Here is an 11450-nt window from a genome sequence, read left to right on the forward strand (position 1 = left end):
CTGACAAACGTTGTTTCCACAAATGAAAAGGAAACAAAAATATTAACATGTTATAATATTTTTGGTCAACATCTAACTACCCACCTTATCATTTATACAACAAATTAAAATCTTGCTACTCAAAGTAAGAGCCTTGGACCAACAGCAATGGCATTACCTAGGAGCTAGATAGAAATGTAGAATCTTAGGCCCCACCTCAGACTAGCAAAATCTGTAACATGACTCTTGGGCACAGGCAAATTTGAGAAACAATGCTCTAAAAAGTTGCTTTTTATTTTTTCCTTTAATCACTGAAAATGAAATAGTTTAAAAAGTGAAAGATTTTATTTAAATTTCTTTCCTAAAATGTGAAAAGTATTGGAAAGTATCTTCGAATATCAAAGATAATTTGTGAAGACAATCCTTTCACAATAGGAAAAAAAATAAAACAAGAAGGTTAACATTTTTTTAAGTTTTAGAATGAAATCATTTCACTTAAAAAATTTTTAATACGAAATTTATTGTCAAATTGGTTTCCATACGAGAAGGTTAAAATTTTAAACACACAACTTTAATTTTTCAGTTACTAGGGAGGCAGGACAACAGAGTAAAAACAAAACAAAAAAATAGGGTTTACATATTTCAAGAAGAGAAGGGTGAGGTTTTTTGTTTTTTTGTTTTTTTTTTTAATGTGTAGTTTATTTCTGAGAGAGAGACAGAATGTGAGCGGGAGGGGCAGAGAGAGAGGGAGACACAGAATCCAAGGTAGGCTCCAAGCTCTGAGTTGTCAGCACAGAGCTCAATGAGGGCCTCGAACTCAGGAATCGTGAGATCATGACTTGAGTGGAAGTTGGACGCTTAACCGCTTAACCGACTGAGGCACCCAAGCACCCCAGGATGAGTTTGGTAAATTGCGCTTTTTTCCTCCCACATCAAAAATCAAAGTTTCCACTTCCTGAGTGGAAAGCCAGCCAAACCAAGGCTGTCTGGATTCTGCGTCCCCAGATGAACTTGTACTGTGCCTACCAGAGACCACATGAAGTAGCCACCTGGTTAATTCCCCACTACCAGACACTGAACAGGGGCCCAATCACATGGAAATCAAATCCATCTCCTTTACAACCTCTCATATCAGTCCGACCCCAATTCCTGCCTAGCATTTCCCCAAATGAGCTTCCAGGGACCAGGTTTGACTCCACCTCTAGTTATTCATGACTCATTTGTATGCGGGTTTCCTTATTATGCCATCATTAGCATGAGGAAAGGGCTCCTGTTGCCTGGGCAATGAGAAATAGCACATCCTTTGTGCCTATTGACTGGACCCTACTTCTAGTTTTTCTGTTATGCTCTTGGGTCTTCTTTCTTTTAAAGTCAAAAAATGTAATCTTTTCTCAGTTCTACCTCTTGCTTTGTGGCACTCTCTGAAGTGTCCAGGTGATTTATTTGATTTCTCTTGGACTATTACCTTAACTCCTCTCATTTCCACTAGCTAATGCTGCTGAGCTTTATTTCATGGGCTTCTTGGCTATTTGTGTATCTTCTTTGGAGAAGAAAATTCAAATCCTTTGGCCATTTTTAAATGGACTCACTTGTCTTTTATTGTTGAAATGTAGGAGTTCTTTCTATATTGTGAGTACTATAATGTTATCAGATATATTATTTGCAAAACTTTTCTCCCATTGGGGCACCTGGGTGGCTCAGTTGGTTAAGCAACTGACTTCAGCTCAGGTCATGATCTCGCAGTTCTTGAGTTCAAGTCCTGCTTCGGGCTCTGTACTGACCACTCAGCCTGGAACCTGCTTCAGATGCTGTGTCTTTTTCTAAAGTCTCTGCCCCTACCCACTTGTGCTCTGTGTCTCTAAAAAATGAACAAAAATGTTAAAAATTAAAAAAAAGAAAAAAAGAAAAAAATTTCTCCCATTGTATGGGTTGCCTTTTCACTTGACAGTGTCCTTTGAGGCCCAAATTTTTATCTTATTAAAACAAATTTATTTTTTCTTCAGGTGCTTGTACTTTCGGTGTACTTAGGTGTCACCGGTAAGAAAGTGTTGTCTAATCCAAGCCCATGGAGATTTATTCCTATATTTTTGCTAAAAGTTTCATAGTTTTACTGCTGGCCACCTATATGAACTAATATGTCCACCCAGCACTCTATGTAACCTCTACCATAGTTTACTGTCTTCACAACACCTATCATTTCCTGACTGATGTGTTTTTATTGTATGTGTCTCTTTCCCCTACTAGTATATGAACTCTGTTGAGGATAGAGAAGTTGTTTCTTTTGTTCACTGCTATAGCCCCACTGTCTAGAACAGTGCCTGGCACGTAGTAGGTACTTAATAATTTGTTAAGCGAATGAGTCAATGAATAAATATCCTTTTGCACAGGACATTATGTTTAAATTTTTCAACTATTCAAAACTCCCTGGAAAAAAACTGATGAATGTATTGCTGTGAGGGCAATGAAAGTCAAATGATATCGCAGTGAAGGCCAAGATCTCGCTCTTCTTATAGTCTGCCATCACACTAGTCTGCTGTGTGTCATGGCTAGATCTCTCCTAGATGTGGTTTGAACAAGGACGCACCTAATAGGAATTGGAACACAAATTCATCTTGCTCCATTATATTACTCTGCTGCATTCTTTCTGTATCACCAGGTGCATAAAGATAATTTCAAAAGGAATTGAAGAGAAAAAAATGTTCACAGCTTAACACAATATGAATTCTTTATTTATTCTTTTTTCCTAAATGGTCTTCTTAAAATGTCTGAGAGATGCTTTAAATCATGAAAATATTGAGAATAGCAACATCCAGTAACAGTTTTCTTTCCAAAGTGTTTTATAAAGTCCTTCACTGTTTTTTTATAAAATTTTTTTAATGTTTATTTTCTTTTTGAGAGAGAGACAGACAGACAGAACCTGAGGGGGAGGGGCAAAGAGAGAGGGAGACACTGAATCCGAAGCAGGTTCCAGACCCTGAGCTGTCCACACAGAGCCTGACACATGGCTTGAACTCGTGAACCTCAAGATCATGACCTGAGCCTTCGGATGCTTAACTGTCTGAACCATCCAGGCCCCCCCCGAACAGGAGTTATTTTAAACTTTTAAGAACTAAGCACAGAAAAACAAAATTCTCAATGCAACAATCATTTCACTGCGAGGACATATGAAATGCAAATTTCGTGGGTCTTACTGGCAATGCTGGACATGGTAGTAGGCATTATGATTGAAAGTAGGCAAAACTAATCAGACTCTCTCTAGATTATTCTGATTTCAAGTGTAGTTAACAAACTCTCAGTCCACAGTTATACCTTAAATGACATGTACTCATATACATATGAACTTATGAATAGTCAGAAATGAATTCAAAATAAAATCTTCTTATAGTACAAGACATGGCAGTCATTAAACTAAGATGAAGCAAGTGTTATGAAGTATGAAAACATGATACTTGAATTCTATTTATTCAAAAGTCTTCACTGAGCTGAGCATGTTCTTCTAACAAATTCAATTACTGATTTGAATATGTTCTATATTTTAATTATTGCAGCCATGAAAAGAAGCACTGGTTAAGGATGCATTTAATAAAAATATCTCATCATCTTGAGTTAGTCAATCATTTGTTTTTTTCATGAAGATCTAACTTCTAGAACAATTGTGCGAATATTTTTTGTAGGTACATCTCTATACCCTGGGCTGTATAGCACACATTATTTTAGAATTATACTAGTTTATTTCAACTGCTTTTCTAGAGAAGTGTCAAATAAAAGAGAAAAATTTTGGCTTTTTCCATAATTGAAATAAATGTACAATGAAGAGTAACTTCCTGATTTCACTGCTGTGTTTTGTTTAATTAACATCACAATGTAAATTTACTCTGACTATATACAGAATAGTAAAAGAAGGTTGAGAAAGAATAACTATCAATATAGGTCCTATAGTAATTATATATTTCATTCAGACCAGCTATAACTTCTGGATGGATATTCAGATCATATGTTCATTACACAGAAGGGACAGACATCAAAAGATTTATTTCATAAATGTGTCAAATATTGACAGGCATTTCAGTGGGTACCAAAAGGATGCTGTGTCACAATGTTGTTGGCTGTAAGAAGACACTCATCTCAAAATGGCTTAAAAATACAGACAATTGTTATCTCACTTCCTGTGATGTCAGAAGTAGAGCTGGTCCAGGTTAATTCAAGTTAATGAAAGCCTCTAAGTCCTTGGACTTCAATATGCTAGTCTTAGCTGGTGGCGATTATCTTGAGGCTCATCCCCTCATGGTCTGATGGTTGCAGTACCTCCTAAAAATGATGCCTGAATACAAGGCATAATCCAGCTTGTCCCAGTCAAACCACTGACACATGGTCACCCTGTCCTTAACCATGTAAAGCCCTCTTTCTTACTTGGTGATGGGAAAATTAAACGTTTTCCTATTTAATAATCTAATCTGATCTAGGATTTTTCTGTCTAATCCTGTTATAATAATCATGAATAATTAGCAAATGAAATCCAAGTATTATCAGCATTAGCACATTGTCCATCACTGGCATGTACTGGTGGGAGGGGGAAGGAAAGGGAGAAAGGAAGATATGCTTGGATGAGTGGTGGTGACCTTGGTGGACACAGTTGGACTATGCTGTCTTCTACTGCTGGGCTCATGAGCTGGTTCCGCCCAGGTGCTGGGCAGATATGGATGTCTGATTTTTAAATTATTACTGACATGCTGGTTTCAACATAGCTAGTGGACATGCTTTTCTAGCTCTGTTTAGCCATATCTTGGCTGCATTTTCCTTTGGAGACCATAAACCATGCATAGTCCCTTTAGGGAATGTGTCCCATTGTTCCATTGTGCCACCATCAGGGTAGCCCACAGCTCCTGCCCCTCAGCTGATCTCAGAGATCTGTAATTCGGAAATACAGAAACTTGCGGAGTCAAATTTTCTGCCCTCCAAGAGCTTGGGGGAGTAAAGACGGGGTGGGTGACTGCTTCCCTTGAAATCCCAGTCTGTCCTGTTGGCTCGGATCCTGCATGAAACCCCTTGCCTTCAGTGATCTCCAAATGAGAAGGGGGTACCATGTATATGGCATCCGTACATATCTCAAAAGTTTTCTGTCCAGGCCTCTGTCTCCTCTGCCTGATCCACTTGGATTTAGGACATGTACAGGCACCAAAATAACTTCCCTAAACTCTGCTTCCTCCAGAATACTTCTCTCTCCCTTATCTCCTGTTTGTATCTCCTGTATCATGGTTGTGAATTAGATAGGAATAAATCAATCACTTTGTGGAAGGCCCCACTTATCCTAGCCATGAGTCATCTAGGTTGGGGGGTAATTTTGAGAGAGAAAAAAAGCCCGATGTCTCCAGTATATACCGTAATTTTATGCACATATATTTTATTACTAACTTATCTCTTGCAACAGAGGGCGGACTCCCTTCCTTGACAGGTACGTGCCTTCCAGGTATGCTAAACCAGAATCTGCATTTTAACAAGATCCCCAGGTAACTCTTAATGCATTTAAAAGTTTTAGAAGCACTGCCTTAACAGTTCTGGGGCTTTCTGGGTCCAGAGAAACTAGAGGCAATAATTAAACAAATGATAAAATAGCATTTATTCTGAGCTGAAGACCCAAGGCTGCATACTGGAAGAGGTTCCTGACTTCTACGCGGAACTGACAAGAAAAGATATCAACCTAAACACATCTGGTTATATGCTAAAATTTAAATAACAGTGAAATATTACAAACGTTAAGGGAAAAATAACAACTGATATACAAAGCAAAAAGGAAAAACTATCTGTGACAGGTATAACTATAAGTGACAGGTATCATCTGCTAGACGAGAGGAGAATAATTATCCACTAGAAGAAAATGGGAGAAGCTAGAAGGTGGCAGAATAACATTTAAAGAGTGCTGAGGGACAAGGGCCTACCCTAGAAATTCAATGCACAACCAAGATGCCATTTACCTGTCAGGGTGAAATAAAAATACTTGCGGATATGCAAAAATTCAGAAAATCTAGCATTTATGTACTCAGCTGTGGAAAATCCTGGACACAAAATTCTAACTGAAAACAAGTGACCCAGACAGAAATGTCAAGATAGGGAGATGAAAAGAAAGTGATTAGGAAACAATCTTTCCACATTAGTTGCTGGCGCAGATAATAAAAATAATAGCAAAGTTCTTTACATGCTCTTAGTCCTCAATTCCTCAACACAATTCTGGGCATTGGTATCTAATTTAGCAGCCTAACACAAAAACAGTCATGATTTCATACTTTCTGTGGGTCAAGAATCTGGGAACAGTGCTTCTGGCCTAAGGCCTTTCTTGAGGATAGAATCAGAATGTTAGCCAGGGCCATAGGCATCTGAAGGTTTGACTGTAGCTGAAGAGTCTACTTCCAAGATGACTTAACTCCCATGACTATCGGCTGGAGGTCTCAGCTCCTCACTGCAAGGGCCTCTCCACTGAGCTGCTTGAGTGTTCTTGTGGCATGGCAGCTAGCTTCCTCCCGAGGGAACATTCTGAGAGAGACAGACATTCAGAAGCCACAGTCTTTTACGACCTCATCTCAGATGTCACACACTGTCACTTCTACTTTATTCCAGTCATTAGAAGAGACTAAATTCGGGGTGTATGGGTGGCTCAGTCAGTTAAGTGTCTGACTTCGATTCAGGTCATGATCTCACCATTCGTGAGTTCAGGCCCCATGTCAGGCTCTGTGCTGACAGCTCGGAGCCTGGATCCTGCTTTGGATTCTGTGTCTTCCTCTCTCTCTGCCCTCCTCCACTCTCTCTCCCTCAAAAATAAACACTAATTTTTTTTTTTTTTTAGAAAAGAAGTACACATGCAAGGGGGTGAAGAATTAGGTTCCACTTATGAAGGGAGAGTTAAAGAATGTGTGGACATTTTAACCTACCACAATTATATTATTCCCTACACTGAGCCACAAAAAAGTTATTTAACTTGCCCAAGTTAATAGGCAAGTTAAATAGGCAGGGATGCTGAGACACAAGCCCAGGTAGTATGAGTTACGTGCCCAAGCTTGTTGTAACTATAATGTGAAACTGCCTTTCAATGAAAAAAGTTAGATTTCCTAGAAATGTGTCATGTACATTGACATGGAAGATGTCTACTGCTAGTGATAACATAGTGAATGCCTGGTAATTAGAAGTTCTAAGTTAGTTTGGCCAAACCCAAGAGCTGGAGTCAACTCTTTGGAGAGATGTGGAGAAATGTGACATCCCCAAGATCTAAAAGTGAAAGAGTTTTGGGGAAAATGACAATGGGGAAAGCATTGGGAGAACAGAACATCTGGAAATAAGTGGGGAAAAGTTATCTTATTTTTATAAAATGAAAAATAGGTTATTAGTGCCTGAAAATGCAAGGTCATTATTAATGAGATGGAAAAGCTCACCATATTTCCCAAGTTATCAAGGAGGAATTTGAACAAACGAGAAAAATAAGGAAAAAAGAGTTCATAACAGAAAAAACTAAATAAGCAATAGGATTAAGAGACTAAAATCAAGTATATCCCTTGTTACACTAAATGTCAATATACTCAATTCTGTCACCAAAAGACAGAGACATATTGGATTAAGTAATAGAAACAGATAGCTGTATAGTATTTACAGAAACATATCTGTAAATAAATTGATAATTAAAGTTTAAAAATAAGAAATTGGAGGCAAACAAAAAGATTATTAGACAGGAGGAATTAAGGATGACGAACACTCCCTAAGAAAAGGAGAATATTACATAACAGTAAAAAGCAAAAACTAGGAACCAGATGTTATAAATCTATATGCACAAACAGTATGGCAATAAAAATTACTAGAAATTTAAGAAGAACTTGATAAAGATATACTTACTGTAAATGATTTAATATATTCTAAGAATTAGACTGATACAGTAAATTTAAAAATAAACAAGTACATTGGAAATCTGAATAATATAACAGCAGTCTACAAATATGAAGAATGCTCAGGAACAAGAAAACTTTTGAGGTGTTTATTTCAGATTCACAAAATTTTTTCTCTATGATCATAGAAGTCCATACTCTAGGCCAGAGAAAAGTACAGATCCTAATGTGAATACATTTATCCACAAACTACTCATATTCCAAAGGAAAAAAGAGGTGTTTTGTAATTGCTACAATATAAAAGAAGCCACGTAAGTCCTTAATGGAAGTAGTAAGTAGTGTTCTATGTTGTCAATAGGTCTTTTTCCCATTTCAAAACTGTTTGACATGTTTTTATTTCTCTTTTGGAAAGAAACAACTAAATACCTGTTATCAGTCCATCATTTACTTGTACAATATATAAAGCTTTAAATCAGTGTGCAGTGCAAAATAGTAAACAGCCTCCTCCATAACACAGAGGCACCCCGAAAGATTTATTTTTTAGAAGGAAAAAACACTAACACATGGGCTGTATAAAAGATGGGTTTTCTAAGTATATTTGAAAATACAACAATAGACTCTACTGACTTTGCCTCAATCTTATGAAAAGATCCATAATGATTTAATAGATTTTATTTCCAGTTAAATATACCATCACCCACTGGAATGCCACACCAGTTACTGACTCCGATTTCAATTATTTCCACATTTAAATTAATTAATATAGTGGTTGCTACAGAACAACTACTCTATGTTCTGCCTCTCAGGCTAGACCTGAATAATAAATAATAATTTAAGGGCTCTGGTAGCTAATGCAATTTATTGCTGGATTTTCCTGGCAATTTTTATAAAGATATGTGAATTCAATAAAATCGCTTTACTTACCAAGCATTTTGCATAACACCTGGGACTACAGAAGAAGTACTAAATGTACAACCCCTTTGCATAGTTGTAACTTAAAGATAAAATTTTACTGAATACTAGATAGAGATGGAAGCATAAATTGCTATTGGTATTGGTATTGGTATTGGTATTGGTATTGGTAGGGAACTTAGCCCATGCATCAGTCTGTCTCATAGTCTGTGTTGTTAACTACATAAACTTTTCTACTACTTTTCAATTAGCTTTATTTCAAGCAGTAGGACTATTAACACCCTTTACTCCCATCCTTCCTTTGTGTTGCCAAATTTCTGATGACTCAACTGCCAAATGGCTAAGAGCAAAAATATAAACAAAGTTCAAGTTAAGAAGCTCGGTGTTTTTAAGACTTCTGATGAAAGTGGGGAAAGGTCATGTCTCTTTCCTAATCTGTGGGGTTTCTAACATTTTACCCATGTTATGCCTGCCCTCTCGTTGACAATAAACTGCTATTTAAGTAGCTCAGCATACCTAGCCTCCTCAGACTACAAAAAGTTTGAAATCAAATAGGATTATCATTGCAAAGCTACTTTTCACCTACTTGCTCAGAAAAACAGAGAGCATTTTTATGAAACTCAGGGAGTACCCATTCAGGGGAAAAGAACGTCACAGAAACCATGTTAGAACAGTGAGTAGTCAGACTGGTTAACTCCAAGATTTCATTCAACCAACAAATGTCTACCCTACGGCTACTCAAAATATTTGCACCAATAGTTCTGATAGTCTAGCATAGTTTACACTGATCCTATTAAAATATGTAAGAGAGTTATATGGTTAAGTATGTGAGGGTGAACAGTGTAGCTTGCCAATAAAGTTACACTCAAATATTTCCAAAAAATCAAGCTCTCAGACTAACAATCATTAATTAGAGCATGCAAAAAAAATCATGAAATACCAATTTACATCCACTAGATTGGCAAAGAGTTTAGCATGTCAAAACCAAGTTTTGGCTAAGACACACACTGCTGACGGGAGTCTAAATTGCTACACATACTTGAAAAACAAGTCTCCTGATGTTATAAATAACCTATGATCCAGAAACTTCACTCCTAGGCATATACCCTAGGAACACTCGAACTTGTGTATCTAAAGACATACAAACATGATCACAGCTGCATTCCTTATAATACCAAATACAGACATCTCAAATGTCCATCAATAGTAGAGTTGATTTAAAAGTGGTATGGAATGGTAACACAATTGAATAGTATACAGCTATTAAGATAAAAGAGCTATAATTAAACAAAGCAAAGGTATACTTCAAAGTTAGGATTCTCGTGGGGCACCTGGGTGGCTCAGTCGGTTAAGCATGGGACTCTTGGTTTCGGTTCAAGTCATGATTTCACGGTTCATAAGATCGAGCCTGCATCAGGCCTCTGCTGAGATTGGAGTCTGCTTGAGATCTCTGTCTCTCCCTTTCCCTCTGCCCCTCTCCCCTCATCGTGTGCTCTCTCTCTAAAATAAAACAATAAATAAATAAACTTAAAAAAATAAGATTTTGGAAGGAAAAATGTCTAAACAATACATACCATGCTACTCAATTTTTATAAATCCTCAAAATGTGCAATACTAAATGCACATTTTTTAAGGGAAGCATTCATACGAAGCAACATATTTTTGAAAGGCAAGGGGCTGATAAACACAAATTTCAGAATAGCAGTCACCTATGGGGACAAGAACCAGAGAGTGCAGTTTGGGGAAGAAATATACAAGGAGTCCAGCTGTAGAAGCAAACTTGTTCAGCTTATATAGTATATTCCTTTGTGTTCATGAAATAGTCCTTAATCATATTTTCAAAGAGAGTCTCTGTGTAAAAAACAAATTGGGGTGGGGGAACTATTGCTCTTAATCAGAAGCTATTACATCCTATTTTTATTAAAAAAAATTTTTTTTACACTTACTTATTTTTGAGAAACAGAGTGAGACAAAGCGTGAGCAGGGGAGAGGCAGAGAGAGGAGACACAGAATCTGAAGCAGGCTCCAGGCTCTGAGCAAGTGGTCAGCACAGAGCCTGATGCGGGGCTCCAACCCACAAACCATGAGATCATGACCTGAGCTGAAGTCGAATGCTCCACCGACTGGGCCACCCAGGCGCCCCTGTTACATCCTATTTTTTTTTTAATTTTTTTCAACGTTTTTTATTTATTTTTGGGACAGAGAGAGACAGAGCATGAATGGGGGAGGGGCAGAGAGAGAGAGGGAGACACAGAATCGGAAACAGGCTCCAGGCTCCGAGCCATCAGCCCAGAGCCTGACGCGGGACTCGAACTCACGGACCGCGAGATCGTGACGCGGCTGAAGTCGGACGCCTAACCGACTGCGCCACCCAGGCGCCCCTGTTACATCCTATTTTTAAAAGCATACATGTTTTGAATTCACATAAAAAAGCTGTCAGAATTTGCCTGCAAAAACAAGTGTGTTTGGGGGCTGGGATGTTAGCGCGCACCCCCAGGCCCTGAAATAAACTGATCTCCTTGTTTTATTTGCTATCATTTGTGTATAAATATTTTTAAGCCTATATACATCCTGGATCATGCAAAGAAAAATTCTGGGAAGATTCACCAGAATCAACAGCGGTTGTCTCTGACAAGTAACTTTTTTTCATTTTATATTATATTTTTCATTTAAGTTTATGTATAAAATTATTTT

This window comes from Acinonyx jubatus, chromosome A3 (assembly GCF_027475565.1).
Source record: "Acinonyx jubatus isolate Ajub_Pintada_27869175 chromosome A3, VMU_Ajub_asm_v1.0, whole genome shotgun sequence".
In the NCBI taxonomy this organism is placed as follows: domain Eukaryota; kingdom Metazoa; phylum Chordata; class Mammalia; order Carnivora; family Felidae; genus Acinonyx; species Acinonyx jubatus.